The 22,522-nt window shown below is 45.2% G+C and overlaps 1 protein-coding gene across 2 annotated transcripts in view; it reads left to right on the top strand.

Moving 5' to 3' along the window:
* Nucleotides 1–8,988: 8,988 nt before the first annotated feature.
* ZNF148 (zinc finger protein 148) overlaps nucleotides 8,989–22,522 on the top strand; it is a 47,300-nt gene continuing 33,766 nt past the window's right edge. Inside the window, exon 1 of one of the 2 annotated variants that reach the window (XM_074967181.1) lies at nucleotides 8,989–9,177. The gene's annotated coding sequence lies outside the window, so the exon portion shown is untranslated. The remainder of the gene's footprint in view (nucleotides 9,178–22,522) is intronic. The other variant, XM_074967180.1, reaches the window with a different exon arrangement.

Below are 22,522 nucleotides of genomic sequence, written 5' to 3'. Positions count from 1 at the left end.
CGGAATAAACCCAGAACTAGCTTGTCTAATGAGAGCCATGCTGTCTGTGGTTCATTCAGTTTCAAAGCATTTCCATGTAGAGGTGTAGGTTTGTTAGATACAAACACTTGATGCCAAAACCAACATTTGTAAAAACAATCCATAAGGCAAAAAACCCAATATAATTAAAAATCAGATCAATCTAGTACCACAAATACTATAATCCTTTAATCATAATTTTTTCGCCTTCCTCTGCAGCGTGGGGCATGAGTCATTTGCTGGAGGCTTCTCTGCACCTTGAAGTCTTTAAACCACGATTTGAGGACTTCAATAGCTCAGACATAAGTTAGGGGTTTGCTACAGGAGTTAGTGGGTGAGATTCCGTGGCCTGCATTATGCAGGAGGTCAGACTAGATGATCATAATGGTCCTTTCTGACCTTTAAGTCTAGGATTCTATAATTGTTTGGTTTCTGCATAGACTCACTACAAGATAATAATAGTGTTGTTTGCGTGGTTACCTGTGCATTTCCATACTTTAACATCCAGGTAAAGTGTTTTACCTTTAAATTACTGAGATATACTCAACTTTAATGACACCTTAAATCAGGGGTAATCAATTATCTTTTGTCAAGGTCCAAATTTCTTGTTCAAGGGATAATCAAGGTCCAGACACCAGAGGAAATAAAAAGTAAATAAAAAGACTTCACAGTCTGTTCAAAAGCATCTGACTGTCTGGATTTGCCCCTTGGTCCACCAATTGACTTCCCCCTCCTTAAGTTGGTTTTTGTGTGAGGTTTAGTATGGGTTTAAAATGCTCAGAAAAAATACAATTGTTTATGTAGCATTTCACAGTGTCAAAGATCTATACAAACATTGGCTCTGATCCTGCACATACTTGGTCACACTGAGTTCCGTGGGATTTCTCGTGTGTGTGAAATTAAGTCTGTGTTTGGAAGACTGAGGCTACTAAGCAGGACTTCAGAGGCCACAACAAGCTCATGGAAAAGAGAGGGAGAGAGAAGTTGTATCCCCATTTTATTGACGGGGAAGCACAGAAACAAAAAGGCGAAATAACCTGGTCTTGACACAGAGTGAGTCAGTGGAATGACTCAGAATAGTAGAAATGATGTTGCAGCTAAGAGAGCTACAGCAATCCTTGATATAAGCAGGGCCCGCATGGGAGTATCAAGTAGAAGCAAGGAGGTGGCATTATCTCTGTATCCAGCTTTAGTGAGACCATTCCTAGAATCCTGGGTCCAGTGCTAGCGTCAACACTTCAAAAAAATGTTGAAAAATTGGTAAGAGTTGTGAAAAGAACAAGATTTGCAGTCTGACAAACAGGCCTTACAGCAAGAGATTTAAGAAGTTCAGTTGATTTCAGTTTATCCAGGAGAAGGCTAAGAAGTGACTTGATCATGGCCTATAATTACTTACATGGGGAAGAGATTTTGAGTAGTAGATAACTTTTTTTTTTTTTTCCTCTAGCAGAAAGGGGCATAACAGGCTCCAATGATTGGATGCTGAATCCAGACAATTTTAAACAAGAAATAAGGTACACATTTTTAACAGTGAAGGTAATGAGCCACTCTGACAACTGAACTAGAGAGATGGTGGATTCTTTCTCTAAGTCAAGACTATCTTTCTACAAAATATGCAATAGTTCAAAAAGTTATGGGCTTGATACAGAAATTACCAGGTGAAGTCTTTTCTTGTTATGTAGCTCAGTCTAGACCAGTAGTCTCTAACCTTTTTATGCCCAAGATCACTTTTTGAATTTTAAGGACAACCCAGGATCTATCCCACCCCTTCCCCGAGGCCCTGCCCCACTCACTCCAATCCCCGCCCCCCCCAGTCATTTGCTCTCTCCCACCCTTACTTACTTTTCACCGGGCTGGGGAAGGAGGTTGGGGTTTGGGAGGGGGTAGGGGCTCTGGGCTGAGCCTGGGGCAGGGGTGGAAGAGAGGGTGAGGGGTACAAGCTCTGGGCGGGTGTTTGGGTGCAGGAGGGGGTGTGAGGTGCTGGCTCTGGGAAGGGGCTCAGGGCTGGAGCAGGAATTTGGGGTGCAGGAGGGGGCTCCAGGCTGGGGCAGAGTGTTGGGGTGCAGGGTGTTGGCTCTGGGAGGGGGCTCAGGGCTGGGGTTTGAGGTGCAGGAGGGGATATGGGGTGCTGGCTCCAGGAGGGGTCTCAGGGTTGGGGTGTGGCCTCCCACCAGGTGGCGTTTAGCCTCGCTGCACCACCTATTGAGGTAAGGCAGGCTCCTTGCCTGCCATGGCCCCACACCGCTCCCGGAAGGGGCCAACGTGTCCCTGCGCATTGCTCCTCTCTGCAGGCACCGCACCTAAAGCTTCCATTAGCCACAGTTCCCCGCCCAATGGGAGCTGCTGGGGCGTGCTGGCCGCTTCTGAGAGCGGCATGGGGCCACAGCAGGCAGGGAGTCTGCCTTAGTGATAGGCAGCCCCGCTGCAACCGGAGATCGCGATCGACTGAGAGAGTCCCCAGGATTGACCAGTCAATTGTGATCGATGGGTTGGTGTCCACTGGTCTAGACGATCAGAATGGTTCATGGATTTAAAAAAATTTATGAAGACATGGTTTTTAGCTGGTCTTAAACAATCAATATCCTCCAAAGATCCCAGTTACAATTTTTACGATCGTTCCTGCTTCCTATCCTTGTCATTCACTCTGAGCTTAAAAGGAAAAAGAATAGGCAATTTTAATCACTTTAAAAATAATAGTTACTTACTGTGGTTCATTATAAGCCCCTTGGAAACTTGAAACTGAAATCTGTTTCCTCCCAGAGCGTATGCACGTTAGTTTGCTACTGTTTTAGGGTTGCCCACAGCTGGAGAGCTTCTGATGGTATTCATTTTATTTTTTGGTGTTTTAGATTAAATAGTATTGAATTTTTTACCTAATGAAAACATATAAATATTTCTATGGCCGTAACAAAATATTAGACACATGCAAAACCAACAGTCCAATGCAGTATTTTGGAAAAGGTTTAAAAGGACACATTTGTCCTACTCTGTTTCTTATGCTGGTTTGCAATGTTTAACTCCTTCCATCCAAGTATTTCAAAGTATATAAACATTAACAATTAAGCCTCATAACAGCCCTATGAGTTGTGTAATTAACACCTCTGTGTTAGTTTCCTCATCTTAAAGATGAGGATAAGGCCTAAATTTTCAAGTGTTCACTAGTTACAAGTGCCTCAATTTTGGGGTGCTTAACTTTGTATGCCTCTAGCCCAGGATTCTCAAACTTCATTGCACAGTGACCCCCTTCTGACAAAAAAATTACTACAGGACCCCAGGAGGGGGGACTGAAGCCTGAGCCCATCCAAGCCCTGCAATCCTGGGGGCTTCAGCCCCAGGCAGGGGGGCTGTAACATGAGCCCTGCCACCCAGGGCTGAAGCCTTCGGGCTTGGGCTTTGGCCCCAGCAAGTCTAAGCCAACCCTGGTGGACCCCATTAAAACAGGGCCGTGACCCACTTTGGAGTCCCGACCCACAGTTTGAGAACCGCTGTTCTAGCCTCACTTTCAGAAGAACTGCACCACCTGCAGATCTCACTTCTATATTTTCAGGTGCTGAGCACCTCTGAAAAAGTGCCCCCAAAATGGAGGTACCTGTAGTCAGACGACATTTGAAAATCTGGCCCTAAGTATCTTGTCAAGGTCATAGAGGAAATGTTAGGCAAGAGCCAAGAACAGAACCTGCTGACTCTCAATCCAGTGCTTTAACTACAAGATAATCCTTCCTCAAATTACACTATTAATTGCCAAACACACTTTTGAAAAGCAAGTTCCCACTGATGCATCCTAGGAAAAAGTGTTATGCAGACTCTGCTAGAGGCCTGTAATCCTGAAATGTATTTTAAAGTCAAGTTAAGTGAGGTTCTTTACTCCCTCCTTTAATGAGATTCAAAATTTTTGATAGGTAAAAATGAATAGTTATGAAGTTAATTGCCTTTGAAGGAAAAAAATCAATTTCATAGGTGCAGTTTTTCTTGGTTTCTATAACCCTATTTTTAGAATATCTGGTCTTTCATTTTGTTCAGCAAGCAAGTCAACCACAACTGTTTCTTGTTGTATTTGAACAAAATGCAAAATGACTGCTTGCAAAGTAGTCATACTTTATTAACTCCATCCTTTGTTCTTACAGATCTATTACACAATACAATTTCCAAAAGGTTTGAATAAACCTGTGTGCAAAGAGCCAGCATAATACAATCCTCAAACTATAGCTTAACTTCAGTGATATTTCGTCCTTAGCAATGCATCACAATATAACCACATAGCAAGATCTATGTCCTTCCAAAGAGAAGAGGTCATCTATTGAGGCACCCTATTAACAGGAGTTAAAAATTGCACAAAGCTGATAACACCTGCTGACTTCATTGTGCAGATGCAGCTTGTTAAACTACCAGAATATGGAAGAAAGGCATAAGCCTTGCGGCAGACAGTGAGATCCTGTAGGACACCCTAAGCTTTGGAAGAAAACACCTTCTGCAGTTGTTTGAATTATCCACTTCACAGGATTTGGCTTTATGGGTAAGTATGACCTTGCACAGCATGTGCAGATGTTAGCCCCATCCACAAAAACACTTTAGTGCATTCTTCCCTTTACGCGTGTGCTTAAGTGTTTTGCTAGACAGGGACATTTATTTGGAGCAGAACAGGAACATCACCTGCTCGTGGTCTCTAGATGTTTGACTGCCAGAGGGGGGCAGACAGACAAATCCACACACTGCTCAGGTGTACAAATATCCATATTTGGGGTATGTACATGCTAAAATTCCTCCAACTTGCACATTTTTGAAGATATGGCCCACAGTGCAACCCAAAGTACTGTACAGCAGTAGTCACAAAATTATTAAAAATATACTGAAGAAATTATTCCATAGATTTTTAAAGCCAGAAGAGACCATTATGATTGCCTAGTCTGACTTCCTGCATAACCTAGGCATGGGGTTCTCAACCTTTTTCTTTCCAAGGCCCTCCTCTGGAGGAGGGTACTCAGGGCTCCGGGCCAGGGGGAGGGACCCTTGGGCATAGGCATAGTTTTATTTCTATTGGGGGGTGGGGGTGGGGTAAGGGCTGGCATGGTTCAAGCCAGGAGTCCAGGAAGGGAGCACCACCTTCACGCCCTAACTCACTCAGGCCATCCCACCTGTCTGGGCTGTGGTGGACGCACCAAAAAAATATAACTTGGGGGGGGAACTCAGTTCAAAAAGTTTGAAAACCACTCAAGGTAAAGGGACGGGATAGCTAAGGGCTGTATGCAGGCAGGGGAGTAGCTCAGGGTGCAGGGAGTGGGTAGTTAGGGGCTATGTACAGGCAGCGGGGGGGGGGGGGGGCTCCTAGCTTCAGCTGGGGGTAGGGGCTGGGGCTCCCGGCTTCAGTCCCCTGCTGCATTTATTTTAATGTTAGTAAATATTCATTACAATAGCACTTAAAGTGCCTGTGCCACAGCTGAGCTCCCATGGTGTTCATAAAGACTTGGGCACTAAGGAGTTTACAATGTAAATACACAAAAGATGAAGGATTGGGGAAGGTGGAGCAAAAAATACACAATGGGATCAAAGTGATGCAGAAGTTAGTTTTAATTTTCCCACCAATCTGCATATTCCTCATACAAACTATGATTACCCATGTCCTCCATACTCCGTTTTTCTTAATCATTGCCCCCCAAACCCATTCCCTTGGATGGCACAGAGATAGAAGTCCCAGTCATTAAATAAAAAAAGTAAATCCTCAAACTAGTGAAAAGTTACAGAAAAAACAGCCATCAAAATATTCTCCTGTGTTGGGTGAGATATCCCAACTTTCGCAGCCACTGGAGAAATGCCATATGACATTTCTACTAAAGTCTAGACAGCTTTTGTAATTGGTATTAACTTTCCTTGCTGTGTTCCTTTGTTGTTCAGGATTTGCCTTAAGGAGCAAAGGTGGAAAACACCCTTCTCCCAACAGCAACCTTTAAAGAAAAGTAAAAGCTTAAAATAAGTGTACTTTTAATGACTGTGCATAGTTGAAAGTATGGATGTGGTGGGTTCATATGACTTCAGGTTTGTCCTACTGTGTGATCTCTTCTTTCTCTCTTTTCTCTATTGTATTTTAAATTAATTTTAATAGTTAGACTTGACACCATCTAACAGTGCAGGTAGCTGGCGTACTTGCTGCTGCTGCTACTTCTACAAATCTGCATTTTGGTGCTGCTCTTTACCTGCACCTGGCTTTATTTTGCTCCCCATGCCTTGAACTTCTCCAGGATTCTAGACAGCTGCTCTTGCAATTTTGTAGCACAGAGGCTGCTTGGTACTTCTGCCCTTACACATTTTTGACACCTGGCCCCTGGGCTGTTGCTAATGCAGGCTTCTAGAGGGTCCGTATTTTTTGTCCCTGCAGGATTCCTAAACCAAGAGCTCAGCTGCCCCCAGCGTGTCCAACACCAAGGATCTCATTGCTAATACTCCTACCAATTTCCTGAATTCAAACATTCATTCCTACCAGACTTGTAATGTGCCTCATCTACTTGGTACAGGTTTTTCTATCCTTGAAGGCATCATACACCTAGACTGTGGGAACGTCTGCCTCCTCAGATTTCCTGTATGCAGGATACTCTTTGCTACCTTCCTACCACTGCAGCCTTCCTGGAGACGTGGTGCTCAGAGCTGTGCCTATTCCAACAGGTTTTGTGCACCCCTAATGCTGGGCGGGGTGCTGCTGCTTTTGCGGGTCTACACCATTCAGTTCTTCTGTTCCTGCAACTTCCTCCACATCCAACACCCTCTTATCTGCTCCAGCAGATATCTGACAAGAGATACTCAGTGCTGCCACTCCTGCAGATTTTCAGTACCTCTTGCCCTTGGTGCTGCTGTTCCTGAAGTCAGTACTTCCCATGTATATTTCCTCTGCTTGGAGCCCTGAATACTGCTCCTGAATACTTACCCACACAGCTCCCTTGCACCCAGGACACATACTGATGCTCTTCCTGCAGTTCCGTATCTCATTGTTACTCCTATTGCTTTTATTCACTTAGTGCTTGTGCACCCGTTTACTGCTACTTCTCCAGGTTTCCCAACACACTCACTACACTGTACGCTCCCAACACATTTAACACTGCCACTGCTGTAAATTTCCCTGTACACATAGCAATAGGCACTACTGACCTGGGAGTAGCTCCTGCAGGTTTCCAAAGGGCTAGGCCACACCATTCCTGAAAGCTCCTTGAACATCGTGGCTCTCAGTGCTTTGGGTTATGCCACACCATAGAGCACATGATGCTGTGGCCCCTCACCACATTTTTCCACAACTTGGGGCATCTAGTACTGCAAAGTCCCCTTCATCTCCCTGGAGCCTGGGGTGCCCTGCCCCAATCCCTGATCCTATGCACTCTTGAAGGGCCCCCTTTTGCCCCTCCATACAAGGCCCAATTCCCAACACCCCACACCCACCCTATGCCCCAGTGTGACCAGTTCTCCAGACACCCCCCACCCCAGCCCCTATATGACCAGCTTCCCCACCCCCCTGCTCTGCTCCCTATCCCGCAATGTGACCAGTTCTCCAGACACCCCCCACCCCCTAGTATGACCAGCTCCCCACACTCCCCGCTCTGCTCCCTATCCCGCAATGTGACCAGTTCTCCAGACACCCCCCCAGCCCCTAATATAACCAGCTCCCCACCCCCGCCGCTCTGCTCCCTATCCCGCAATGTGACCAGTTCTCCAGACTCCCCCCCCCAGTTCCTAGTATGACCATCTCCCCACACACCCTGCTCTGCTCCCTATCCCGCAGTGTGACCAGTTCTCCAGACACCCCCCCAGCCCCTAGTACGACCAGCTCCCCACCCCTCTGCTCTGCTCCCTATCCCGCAGTGTGACCAGTTCTCCAGACACCCCCCAGCCCCTAGTATGACCAGCTCCCCACCCCCCCGCTCTGCTCCCTATCCCGCAATGTGACCAGTTCTCCAGCCCCCCCAGCCCCTAGTATGACCAGCTCCCCACCCCCCCGCTCTGCTCCCTATCCCGCAATGTGACCAGTTCTCCAGCCCCCCCAGACCCTAGTATGACCAGCTCCCCACACCCCCCACTCTGCTCCCTATCCCGCAGTGTGACCAGTTCTCCAGACACCCTCCCAGCCCCTAGTATGACCAACTCCCCACCACCCCCTGCTCTGCTCCCTATCCCGCAATGTGACCAGTTCTCCAGCCCCCCCAGCCCCGAGTATGACCAGCTCCCCACCCCCCCGCTCTGCTCCCTATCCCGCAATGTGACCAGTTCTCCAGACACCCCCCCAGCCCCTAGTATGACCAGCTCCCCACCCCCCCGCTCTGCTCCCTATCCCGCAATGTGACCAGTTCTCCAGACTCCCCCCCCAGCCCCTAGTATGACCAGCTCCCCACACCCCCCGCTCTGCTCCCTATCCCGCAATGTGACCAGTTCTCCAGACTCCCCCCCCAGCCCCTAGTATGACCAGCTCCCCACACCCCCCGCTCTGCTCCCTATCCCGCAATGTGACCAGTTCTCCAGACACCCCCCCAGCCCCTAGTATGACCAGCTCCCCACACACCCCGCTCTGCTCCCTATCCCGCAATGTGACCAGTTCTCCAGACACCCCCCCCAGCCCCTAGTATGACCAGCTCCCCACACCCCCCGCTCTGCTCCCTATCCCTCAGTGTGACCAGTTCTCCAGCCCCCCCAGCCCCTAGAGTGACCGGTTCTCCAGGTACCTTCCGCCCTCAGCCCCCAGCGTGACCGGCTCCTCGGCCTCCACGCCCCTACCCGCGGGACTGCCCCAGGCGGCCGGTTCCTCAGGCCCCAGCTCCCTCCATTCCGCCGGCTGCCCGGACTCCGGCCCCGCGCAGTGCCGAGGCTCCCGCGCGCTGCCGCCACTCGCCCCAGCAGGCCGCCGAGGCTCCGCCGCCGGGTACCCCGGGCGGCTCCCAGGGCTCCGGCGCCTGGGCGGCCGCGGGTCCTCCCGGCGGTTTCCCAGCCTGCACCGCGGCGCGGCGGCGCTCTGGCCGGCCTGTCGCTGTCACCGCCAGGAGGAGGCCGACGCTGCTGCGCTCCTCGAGCCGCCGAGCAGGAAGGACCCTTCGCCGCCGCCGAACTTTCCCTCAGGACCCACCATGCCCGGGGCCGCGGCCCGGGGACTCTGAGCGCCGCGCCCGCCTTCCCCTCGCAGCGCCGCGGCCGGTAAGCCCCGGAGCGCGGGGGAGCTGGGTCGGCCCGGCCGTCACGCACAGGGAGGAGGGAGGGAGAGAAGCTGGGCCTCGCCGCTCCCTGTGCGCGGCGCTGCGGGCCAAGCGGCCCGGAGGCTCTGCGGAACCGCGAGCGGGGCGGAGGAGGCCGGAGCCCCCGCGGGGCTGGCGAGGCCGGAGCCTGAGGAGGCGGGGGGAGGAGGAGGAAGCGGGGGGGGGGGGCGAGGAAGCTTCCACCCCCCCCTTTGTTGCTGTGGAGGGTGAATGTGAGGGGAGCTTCCTTCCGCTCCCCCCCTTGATGCGGGCTGCGCTCGGGGCTTTCCCTGCCGGAGTCTGAGTTCGGGGCAGGAGGCGGAGTGAGAGCCGCTGCTCCGCCGCGAGCGGGGCTCGCACTTGGGGGACTGACAGACAAAGACGGAGGCGTGAGATTCGGGGATAGGGAAACAGACAGACCTAGAGACACCCCCACCCCCCACTTTCTGTTGTTCTCGGGAAGGGGAGCTGCTGATTTGGGGATTTAATCCTCAGAAATGCCCCCCCTTTCCCTATAGGCAGCTTTGCGAGTGGTCTCTCTAGTGTCAGGAGCTGCTAATAAGTGCCTGCTTCGAAGTCCTCAGACAAGAGAGAGAAAAAAGGGGTGGGGGAGTTGTGACGGGTATTTAATTGCGATTTAAACTCGCCCCCCAATACCCTTGTCAAACCTTAGTCTGCATTAGCACAATAGTGAGTCTTTTTCTTTTATGGTGCATAGACATGGGCTAGACATCAATGTTGCAAATATAATGCATCTTTAGCTAATATAATGCATGTTTAGCGAACCTTTCCCATTTTCATAAACCTTTTTGAATTCTGTGATTGAGAGGTGCTGTGTAATGATGTAAAGTATTATTGTACATAGAATCCAGTGAGCAAACTTTTAACTTTGTTTCTCAACCCCACCTGGAATATGGCCATGGATCATAAAATAGATGTATGTGGTTCAGAAAAGCTAGAAGTTTAAGATGAGACAGAGAGATGGTGGTTTCACCTCAACACGTTGAAAAAAAGATTATTGGAAAGGCAAACTGCATAAAATGAAAACTTTATTAAAATGAAGGGAATCTTTATTGTTTTGTTTTTAATATGCTAGATTAAGGACGAGCCAAAGTACAAACTTTAACATTACTTTTCAGTCACCAGGAGTATGTACCTGGAACTTAAGCTCTCTGAACACAGTGGATCATCCATGTTCAGATCTACTCCTTTGCTTGTGGGGAACACTGTCCCTACACTTTCCCTCCCTAGGTTTGGAGATCCTTGCCTGAGGAGGTAAAAGAGGTTGAGGAATGGTATCATCCTATCCCACTTCCTGAAGGGAGTCATGTTATACAAGAGGTCAGACTAGAAGATATAATGGTCCCTTCTAGCCTTAAAATGCTTGAATTTACAAAAAAAAAAGTTTATGCCCCTACAGGCTGCATTAACTTTTCTATATTCTCTATCCTGTGGTACTCGTGCATGCTTCCAGGGACAGCTGTCATTGAGGGAAGCCTGGACAGTGCTGGGGGGGGGGCCCACAGCCTATCAGACATAGTCTTTCTGTGTATCTAGTGGAATTTGACTGCTCTGGTTTGGAATCCTGTTGGTTTCACAGCAGGGACAAATGCTGATCTCCCAGGAATGGTTAGAGGAAAACTCTGCAAAATCAGCTTTACTAAGTCAGTCCTCCCTATCATAAAAATCCCTATCATGGGTTTTTATCAAGAAGGATTGCAGAATATTTATGTATTAAAACAAACAAGAAACAGGGACTGTTTAATTATAATAATTGTGTTTTTTTTACTGATTTTCTAAAAGTGTTTTCTTCATAGTTGTATCTTAGCATAGGTGGAAATTCTAAAAAAAAAAGTTATTTTGCCAATATAACTTAAAAACAAAATAGACTAGCCTCCTGTATTTGGCTATACAGTGTAGCATTTACATTTTCTGCCCTCACCCCCTCAGGCAAAAGCCTGGGATAACTAGTGTATAGGTAATATATATTTCTGGCATGGTTCTTGATTGCTTTATTGTCTTGTATTTAATTTTTACCCTATTTCATATTTAAGTCCAGATCCTGCAAACATTTATAAATAAATTAATTTTAATGGAAAGTCTCTAATATAACAGATAATGATGTTGTCAATTTATAAGTATCTAAATATTAGCACTTTATTCTGGGGGAAAATGGCATTCTAAATCTATTGAAGTTGAAAACTGCTGCTTCTAATTTGTGAACTTCTGTGACAACAACATTAGTGGTGTTTTAAGACACCATTATGGACATGCTTTATCCCAGTGAAATATTATGAACTCAAATATAAAAGAACTGAGCTTATATTCCTGACAGCTCATGGACAGGAGTGTGCACCGCAAATTTGGTGATGTAAATTTGGAAATGGTGGAACTAAAGTTTTCAGTTGTGAGTTCAGTCAGTTTAGACTAAGTTTCAGAACCCTAAAAGGAGAGTTTGGGGGATGAAAATGTGATCAGTCACCATATTTTAGTGTTTTTGGAAAATCCTGGACAGGACTGACATTTTGTCTTCTACTGGAGATTAAGTATGTCTATGGTGGCAAGGATCTTTATCGTTTTAGTCCCCTGTGAAGAAGAATATTAAGTGTGCTATTGTTCCATTGTAAATATCTCCAGTGGAAACATTTATATACTTAGGGCACTCAGGAAAGTTAAGATGAATCGGGGTTAAAATGCTTTAACTTAGAGGTATGTCTACACTTCAAGTGCTACAGTAGCACAACTGCAGTGCTGCAGCTATGCTGCTGTAATGTAGACACTTATTATAGTGAGGGAATTGGTTTTTCCATCTCTATAGTAAATGCCCCCCATTCTGAGGCTTTAGCTACATTCATGGAAGAATTCTTCCATTGACCTAGCTGCATTTACAGTCGGGAGTAGGTCGACCTAACTAGGTCACACAGGGTGTGATATTTTTCACAGCCCTTAGTGATGTAGCTAGGTCAACCTAAGTTTTAGGTGTAGACCAGGACTTATGTACATGAACATCACACCTTTAGTTGATTCACCTTAACTTTCCTGGGGGTTTGTCTATATGGTGTGGCAGTGCTCACCAAAAGGGTGTAAATTGTAGAGTGCTCTAATGTGTTGCATGCCAACTGTCCTGTGTAGACCCTGCTGACACATTGTAAAAGGTTCCTAGTGTGTGTTAATGTAGTGCTGTTTCAAATGAGACTGTCAGTGCACGCTAGGTACCTTTTAGAGGTAGAGGTAGAGGTGTCAGCAAGGTGTACGAGGCAGTTAGAATGTAATACGTTAAAGCATTCTACAGTTTGCACCCTTGTAATGCGCACTGCTGCAGTGTGTCGACCAGTTTGAGTGTCCCTTTGTAGAAAAGCACTTAAGCTGTGCATGCTTGGAGTAGCTTGCAGGAATGGGCTCCTAATTCCAGTTTGTTAGAAATACTGTCAGATAGATTAGGCTTAATTTAGTTTTGGTTTTAAAAAATGAAACCTTCCCCCTTAATATTAAGAGAAATGTTTTTTGTGAAATTAAAAAGACATAAATAAATTACAAGTTTTCTCTTTGGGTTTAAACATTATCCTGCAATGTTTGCTGGTTAGCATTGTTCACGAGAACCTGAAAGTGAAACTGACTTGTCTATTTGTATTGTTCAAACTGAGTGAAGGGCTAAAATTAAATCAGCAAATTAAATTATTTCAGTTGAAATCATCTAAATTGTTACGTTTTTCATTTGACTAGGCTTTTTAATGAAAGCTGCCTTCTCAAATCGCCACATAGTGATTGGAGAATAGACTAAGGCCCTTAGCATGCAGTCTGACCTGTGTAGGTGGACGCTTATGCTCAAATGAAGTCCCACCGAAGCTACTGAATCTCCGCATGGATACACTGAAATACAGATAAAGACCCTTGAACAAATAGCAACTCCTCACATACAAATTGCTTGATGTCCCTAAAGAGCAAAAATTTAACTGTTGACAGGACATGGACTGTTAGCAAGGCACAAATCGTTGGATCCAGCTATTAATTCTGGAGTGGGCACTCTTATTAGAGAGTTTTTCACAACATTTATCTTCAGTTACACAGATTCCGTCAGTCACTTTATTTTAGTACTTTTCAGTGAAGTTAAAAACACAATCCCATCTGTTTAGCTCATTAGTACTATATATACATTCTAAACATTAAATTATTTTTAAGGTTTTTTAATCTTCATATCTATATAGCAGTGTTCTTTTATATATTATCAACAATGCTTTAAGCTACAAATGTAATAATTAACATACAGATTGAACATATCTTACTTACTTATAGTACACATTAATATCAAATAACATATACAAAGACTATTACAATAGGATTTGTGATTAAAAATGTTTTCTTGAACAGATTGCATAATGAGATTTTTTTTCATCTGTAGTTAGCAGTTCAAATAATATATCAGAAAAACTTAAAATTATTTTCTCATATTGCTTGGTAAGTGTCTTGATTTTTTTTTTTTTTACTATTTTTTTAAATGTGCAGAAAGAAGATTTACCTTCCTTTGGAAATGCAGTGAGAGGTATATCATGCAGAGTGATAGATCTACATACACATATATTCCTAATGAAATTTTTAATGTGTTGAAACGATTCTAGTAACCCAGTCTACACAATGTCTGGAATTATCTATTAAAAAAAAATCAGATAGTACTTTTGCTCCAAAATTCCTATTTTTTCCAGCATTTATGCTTAGGACATTGTGAGATTTTTCTTATGTTCAGGAATACAGTATAATTAAGTAGCATTTTTTTACTAGTGATGAAATATATTTAGGTTTAAATATGCCTTCAGGTTTGGAAAAATAATGTGGCAAATAGTTGTTTAACTGTATATCCTGTATGTATTGGTCTGATTTTGGAGCTAGTGTTCTGTACTGCTTTTATTGACAGTTTAGTATTACAGTATCTGCGTCTTGTCACAATTTGTACAAAAAACTTTTAAGACAGTGCTGTCTGATTCTTCTTTTATGGCTAGGATGACATTTTTATAAATGCAGAATTAAATAGTCTGATGATAAAATGAAATCTGTGTGGGCAGAAGATCCAACCTGCAAATAGCAGAAGGATATAATTTGTGAGCTGCCTATCAAGTATAAAGTGTCTATATCTCTAGCACTGAAAAATCAAGAAGCATGTAAAATGACTGTAAAACAAAATAATTCCTTGCAATAGCAAGTTATTTTAATAATGCATAAAGTTGTTGTGGTGACTGTATGGATAAACTCTTTAAAGTGGGAGGCTATATCTAATTTTACAACAAAGGACTCCAAGTGAAAGCTGCGTATACATAGGGTAAAAATATACCCATTCTTAAAAATTGCAAAGATTATCTTTGCTCTTGTAATATTCCACAATGGCTGTATTAACTTTTTACTACCGATGTTTCCCAAAATAGAATATAAAAAAATCTGTCAAATGGAACAGTTTACAGCAAAAGTAACATCGTGATTGGATAATGTTACATTACTGAAGGAGGTGGAGTGAAGAAGATTGTTAGCTGGCAGATGTGATATAGTTGTACATTCACTAAATATTTAAGAAAGGGAAGACAAACATTTTTACACTATCTGAATTGCTTCTAAATGGCTGTTTTTCAGAAATGTCAAATACATTTATATTTTTGCAAGCATTGAAGTTGCGGGCGAGAGAGTTCTGGTGTGCTCCAAACAAGTATAACTTGTACCTAGCAATCCTCAATTCCCTTGCTGTCTCTGATCTGTTTCTGCCACCAGAATCATAAGTGGGTTACACGTTGGGTGTTCATTTGCCAGTGCACTGTATGATTGTCCGGTCCGACTCTGACCCATCAGTGTTCTGCTTTTGCCAGTGTCCCTAGACTGCCTCCTCCTCCTTTTCTTTATCCCAAACTCATGGAGATAACTGGCCTAGGGTTTTGTTCATTGAGTACTGCAAATATTCAAAAGTCATAGGGAAAGAGGTGCTGTTACTAAGCTGCTTGGAGAAAGATTGAGATCTGTAGGTTATGTGGGAGAGGCTAGAGCAGCTTTGTGTGCCATTGTGCAGTCTTATGCAAGTTTCACAATGACAGGATGTTAAAATGTATGGATTTTGCTTACAACATACTCATCCTAGGAAAAACTAATATGGAGTGTCATTGAGGCCAAGAATTTAACAAGTTTCAAAGAGGGATTGAATGTTTATATGAGTAACAAGCTACCCAGGTTTCTGATACTCTTTTCGTAAGAGAGAGAGAGAACCTCATGTTTCAGGATTTAAAACAATGTCTAACCATTAGGGATTAGAATGAAACCTTTACAGGGCACATTATGCACAACTATCTACTGCATCTTTCTGAGAAGTGCCTGGTGCTGGCCACTGTTGGGTCTAGGATATTGGACTAGATGGAGCATTGGTCTGATCCTGCATGGCAGTTCCTTTGGAACAATATGTGCTTGTGGTTGCTGTTAAGAAGGATTGGTTTCATAGATCCTACCAAGGACACTAGTGGACTCAAATAGATTTCAGAGTTCTCCAAGAGAAAGTATCCTACAGCCAGTGGCCCTGTCTGTTGGTGGCCTACTATGATATTCTGATTGTCATCTGCTCTTGATCATTGTTATGATGGTTCTTAACACAGGTCACCTTGCTATCTTGAGAGCCTGTGACAAGTGAGATGGATGGCAAAAGTCAAGCTCTTAGGTTGCGTCATTTTTAGCATCGAGCATTTCTAAAGTCACGTGGTAGGTATAGTGAATGTGAAAAAAAGCAATTTTCTTGTCTACCATTATGTCCATAAAATTCCCTGTAAAAGAATTGTTCAAGGTGGTTGGCAGTTTGGTATAGCCTAGCTGACTCATTTTGCAAAGAGAAATCTAATGTTTTTTCTTGTTGTGAAGCGATTATTTATTTCATGGACATGATTTATTAGATTCAGAAGTGATGATTAGTCCCCATTGTAATCAAATGCAGCAAAATCTCTGAATGAATTTGGGCCATTACCACTTGCTTGTATTCTAGAAGTGTGTGAGGAGTTTTGGCCTTCAACATGCATGTGATCTCATTCCACTTTGGTAGAATCCACAGTGTGTGTATTGAGTCAACTTTTGTTTGAGACTGTTAATATCTTAACAATAGAAAGGTAGATTGTCACCTTTCATCTAGGAGAAGATGGTGGTTAGGCCTTGCATAAGAAGCCAAGCCTGCCAGTTTTAGTCCTGTGTGAATCTTCACTGGGGCAGCAGATAGGTTGCAGGGGTGCGTGTGTGGTAGTGATGTTGTTGGTGTGTAGAGGCCATGAAGAAGCTAGGTAATTGTTTTATGGACCTTATGAAAACCACATGGTTTCTCCTTCTTCCATGCAAACTTCATAATCTCCTGTAATGCCTTTAAAATGGGTTGTCTAAATGACCTTTAATTTTTTTTTTAAATTATGTTAATGCTACAGACCACCTATACCAAAATTGAAGTTGAAAGAACTTTTATGGTTGTTTTGGGGGTAAAGTAAGGCTTATGATGGAAAACAAGTCTGAACCTTACTTACGGTGCAGATGCCACCAACCCATAATCAGTATTGTGGTCAAAAGGTCTTATTTTTAGAATTAAAATTTGGTGTAACAGAGTCCCCTGTGGTTCCCACAGATGGTAGGAGAACCTGACCGCACACAGTTATTTTCACTGGGTGGTTCCAGCAGATGCCCTGGTTCCTTACTACTTGCAAGGAAGGGTGGAAGGGCTGTCCTTTGTGAGCCTTCTTAAATCTCTCCAGATGGGGGATCGAAAGAAAAGTCACAAGCCTCAACACATATGAGCGTACCCCCATTCCCAGGGCCCGTCAAAAAGTGAGGTGGGGAAAAGTCCACAGTGCTGCCAACAGTGCAGCACCTGCATAGTGAGTTTTGAGAAATCTCCCTGGCTGGGCTTCTGAGTCAGGCTTAGTCTGTCTGGCTTACCATGGGAGTTTGCTGCACTCTCAGTAAGGTCAGGGTGAAGGTCTCTTGGTTGGGAGTTCCCTCTGTGACTTTAGGAGTCACTCGTGCAGTCTGCTGCTTAGGGCAATTCCCTCCTCATCCCCATAATAGCTGGCTGCCGTTTCCTCCCTTTTAAATGCCTCCTCCCTGTCATACAAGATTGACAGGTCCTTGGGGGGGGGTGGGAGGGGGCTAGCCCGGGCTGCCCCCAGGGCCTATCTGGGACCTTCCTCATCTGTGTGGGGCCTACGTACACCCCAGCAGACTTGGTATTTATATGCAAGTTGATGATTTCTCCAAAGAACTAAATAAATTAAAATGTATTTCTAGCTCAAATCAGTTGACTGACATGAATCTTCAGTGCATTTTATGCAATGTGGTATCATTCAAGGTCTACACTAATTAAACAGCGTTTGCATTCATCATGGGAGAAGCATGCAGGGGGCAGCACTAGGAGCTCAAGTCACCTTATGCAGTGGGAATGATGCACTATGGTGCCTGGAAGGTCTTTTATATTCAGTCTGGCTGAAGCCAGCATTGAAAATTGGAACCTCTGGCCTTCTGATCAGTTGAGTTTCGAACAGCATCACCAAACAGCTCAGGGAAGATTGTATTTAGCAGTTTTACAACTTGAAGAGTTTGAGTTTAACCTAAAAGCAAATTATTTAATCTTAAGAGTGTGGTGAGAGTGTTTTTTGTCTGCATTGTTGGTCTTAGGGAGGATGGCATTCTTTTGGCCAAGTAGCAAATTTTTTGAATTTAGCTCTTGAATTTAGAATTTAAATATAGTTGTTTAACTGTATGTCCTGTATGTATTCGTCTGATTTTGGAGCTAGTGTTCTGTGACTATAGGTGGAAAGATGTCCCAAAATGCCTTTTTTGCAAGACAATCATAACTATTTCTTTCAGACTCTTTGGATAAATGCCTTTTTTGTGACTCCTAGACAGCCTTATTATTTTGTTACTTCTTATTTGTAATCTGGTAGTACAGTGTGCTGGACAATGTCCCCATGCTTACTTATACCCAGCAGCACATCATGCACAGGGAAATAGTCTGTGTCCTGAGAGCTTGGAGTCTGAGAAGACAAGCAGCATACAAAGGTAAGGGAAAGGCATATACAGTTTTTATGAATATTATACACGTTACACTACATATTTTTAAATTAAAGAAATGTATATCAGCTATATCTAACTGCCCAGCAACCTAACCCTTATTAGATGGTCAGCTGTTATATGCGTTGTGGAATTAATATCTGGAATTACTGCATTGCATTCTAGGTAGGCCTTGTACACCATATAGAAGCTATAGCATGTGCCGAATGTGACTGTGGGATATTAGTCAGAGTGCATATATTACACCAGAACATAGGGCTGGTCTACACTATGGGGGGTGGGAGGAAATTGATCTAAGTTATGCAACTTCAGCTACATGAATAACGTAGCTGAAGTCGATGTACTTAGATCTACTTACCGCGGTGTCTTCACTGCAGTGTGTCGACAGGAGATGCTCTCCCGTCGATTCCCCTTGCTCTCCTGTCGATTCCCCTCCCTGTCTCATTGAGGTGGAGTACCGGAGTTAACGCCAGAGTGATCGGCGGTAGATTTATCTCATCTATACTAGACATGATAAATCAACCCCCACTGGATTGATCACTGCCCGTCAATCCGGCCAGTAGTGTAGACAAGCCCGTAGTTTCCTGCCTTTTTTGTGATGTTGGTTGCAGTCACCATCTTACATGCATTCTGGCTTGGTGGTGGAGTCCCCTTGGCTGTTAGTTTTAGGAGGTTTCCAAGTCAGTGCAGATGACAGTTCTGTGAGTTCATGGAACCAGTGTCTTTCATCAGTTTGTCCCTGATAAGTACAGGGAGTACACACACAGATGGAAACATTCTTTGCTTTGTTTTTGGATCAGTCCAAATGTCTGTTCTACTGTATTCTGACACTTAATTAGTGCATACAGGGATCAGGGTACCAGTGCCACTGAGGTCAAGGCTCAGTTTCAGTGGTCCTTCCCCAGAAAAGTGCCTCTTCCAGAGAACTGTTAGAGAGCTCTCCCCTGAATTGCTATTGAGGCATTTCTTCAGTGGGTTAATGGATTAGTATAACTGTGTTTCCCATTGCCATTCATGAAATGGCTCCAAGACACCCTCTCTTTTTGTATCATCCCTTTGGCTTGATTTAATAAAAGGCTTGAGTAATTAAAAAATCAGGGAGAAGACTGAAGTCCTGGTGAAGGCCAACCCACGTGGAGTCTGTGGTGGAGGCCAGTAGGTTTTTCTTTTTCTTAAAGTTCTCTTAGTCTAGACTAGATTGAGGAATTATCTGGCAGAACTAGTTTGCGTTGTTGGTAGTCTGGTGAATACAGTATGCCAGTGACCCATAATGGATTCAGCAGTTGTTTGCTCTAACACTTTTTCCTCATTCTTTAGACAGTAGTTCAATCAGGATAGAAAAGATTGGTTTATGACTGTGGTATCAATATCTAAACTGAACAAGATGTCTATACCCAGTCTGTCTTGGCTGAGTTTCAGACTCCAAGATCGGAATGGTTCTCAGTGGGTTATTCCAGGGGTGGGCAAACTTTTTTTGGCCTGAGGGCCACATCTGGGTGGGGAAATTGCATGCAGGGCCATGAATGTAGGACTGAGGCAGGGGGTTGGGGTGCGGGAGGGAGTGTGGTGTGTGAGAGGGGGTGCGGTGTGCCGGAAGGGGCTCAGGGCAAAGGGTTGGAGCAGAGGAGGGGTGTGGTGCGTACGATGGGGCTCAGGGAAGGGGGTTGGGATGCAAGAGGGGGTGGGGAGTGCGGGAGGGGCTCAGGGCAGGGGTGCAGGGAGGAGTGCAGGAGGAGGCTCAGGGCAGGGATTTGGGGTGCGGGGTGTGCCAGGGGGCTCAGGCAGGGGGTTGGGGTGCAGGAGCGGTACGGGGTGCGGCAGGGGATTCAGGGCAGGGGATTGGGGTGCAGGAGGGTTGCAGGGTGCGGGTTGGGGTGCAGGCAGGGTGGGGCGGGGGCTCAGGGCAGGAGGTTGAGGTGTAGGAAGGGTGCGGCGGGGGTTGGGGTGTGGGGTGCAGGAGCAGTTCGGGGTGTGGGCTCCAGCCTGGCACCGCTTACCTGCTTCCCCGTTCCTTGCCAATGGGAGCTGCCGGGGGCACAGGCAAGGGCAGCGCACGAAACCCTCTGTCCCCTGCAGGAATGTGGTGCCAGCTGCTTCTGGGAGCGGCGCGGAGCCCGCGGCGCCACAGAGGTGGCAATCCTGCTGGCAGATCCGGCCCACGGGCTGTAGTTTGCCAATCCTGGTTTATTCTGACCACAAGTGTCATGTACCTCTCTGGCTGCCAGTGGTTTAGTGATGGGCTTGCGGCTAATAAATGTCAGTGACTCTCTTTAAGTTAACAAGGTCTTGACTGTGCTTAAATGTGTGAAGGTGTGGGCCTTCAGTTTAAAAAAATTCTGTATTCTGGCAGTTTTGCCTGGTTTCTAATTTTTCATGTTTGGGAAAGATTTTTGAGAAAGGCATGACCTGGGCGCTCTGTTCCCACCAGTCTGCGGTTGATTAGCTATTTTATTTCTTTCGGTTTGTGTTCAAACTGTCTTGTAATACAGACATGTTCTGATCAACTTGCTGAATGCTCTAATGATCCTTGCTGATAATGTTAGATACTGATAGCAGCCTTTGATACAGGTGATAGCATGGTGTTGGTGGCCAGGCAGCTAATCCTGATTGTGATGAGCTGAATTGTTCTTCAGTCATTGAGTTCCATAACTGGAAGAGAGATTTCAAAATTTGGTGATAGACATTTTCTCATCATTACTCAACACTCTTCTTTATGGACTGTCGAAAGGTTCTCCGCCCCCTGTTGTTAATTATGCATAAAAAGTCAGAAGGGGTTATCATAATGGAATATTGCCTGAGATACCCATAGTGCTGATACTCATTTCAATGTCACCTTTACTATTCTCTCCTCTTGAGGTTCTTATACATGAGGATCATCACAGTGTCTTAGCACCTTCCAGAAGTGCATTAAACATCATCATTAGTAACTGTCACTTGTGTTTCTCTCTCCAGGGGAGTGTTGTACAGGAATTATTTAATTTCAATATATGTACACTGTACTCTGTGTTTACATTGATACAAGCAAAGTCAAATAACATTTTTTCTTGTGCTTTCAGTGGTAATAGTGAGGTTTATGGTCTCTCTTAGTTACTATGGGAGTTTATTCCACAGTCTTGGATGGGCCCCTGAGATAGCTCTTTCTCCTGTCCATGCAAGCTGCACCTCTGCTGTAGACAACTGCAATTCTGTTGTGCCTGAGGAGTGGAGCTGTCAGCTGTGATCCTCACTCCAGAGATTTAGAGGGGCTCTTCTAGGTATCCTGGGCCCAGGCTGTTGATGGCCTTGAGGATCAGGATTGAGACCATGAATTTTGTATTCTGAGGAAACCAGTGTAAAGATTAGAGGCCAGGGTCCTCACCTGATCTCAGTCTTACCCCCACTTGCTGTTTCTGTCCTCACCTCCCAATCCCAGTGTCCTTGCTCAAACAGTCCCGGTGCAGACAGAAGTCTGTTGAACATGTGCCAACTGAAATTTTTCAGAGGATGATAATTTGGCTAGATTTGGGTAGATTTTCATGGAGTATAAAAACATGCAGGACTAGAACTTGGGACCATGAGGTTCTGGGTTGCTGGCACTTCCTCATTGCAATGGGAAGCTTGGGCTGGATTTCTGCTGGAGGACACTGTAAAGCTAGACACTGCAGGAAGTACCACCCAACAGGGCCTGTGTGGCTGCCCCCCTCAGTCCATTGATTGCTGGTATATAAACTAGGAAGCCATCATGGGGAGCAGCCTGAGTAATAATGCAGACCGCCTCCTTGCTTCTGCTCCAGACCTTGCCTTGCTGTGTACCCTAGTCTCCAGCTTCTGACCCTGGTTCATCTTCAACTCTGCTTTTTTCCTGCCGCCCATAACCTGGTGCCTGACCCTGACTCCCTAGTATCTTGACCTGGCCCGACCCCAACCTGTCTGCAACTTGGTAACTGATCAATGCACACAGGCCACCTGCGGATATGCCCTGACACGGGGGTGGAAAAGGCACATCCCTGATACAAAAGCCATCCCCTGCCAAATTCCAAGTTCCTTCTCCAAAGGATGGGGGCATTAGAGCTTTTCAAAGAAAGGGTCACTAAATTTTTGTAATATGGGCAAAAGAACATGGGCAAATACAATGATGTATTTTTTCTCTGGCCTTGCTCTCAGAAACTGCTGAACTGTTTTGGCTGAAATATTCAAAGCAAACACAAAAACAAAACAAAAACAAAACAAAAGTTCAGCCCATGGCAGACATCTGGCATGGAAAATTT

Source organism: Natator depressus, chromosome 11, assembly GCF_965152275.1.
Source record: "Natator depressus isolate rNatDep1 chromosome 11, rNatDep2.hap1, whole genome shotgun sequence".
Classification (NCBI taxonomy): domain Eukaryota; kingdom Metazoa; phylum Chordata; order Testudines; family Cheloniidae; genus Natator; species Natator depressus.
This window is presented reverse-complemented; position numbering and strand designations above follow the sequence as displayed.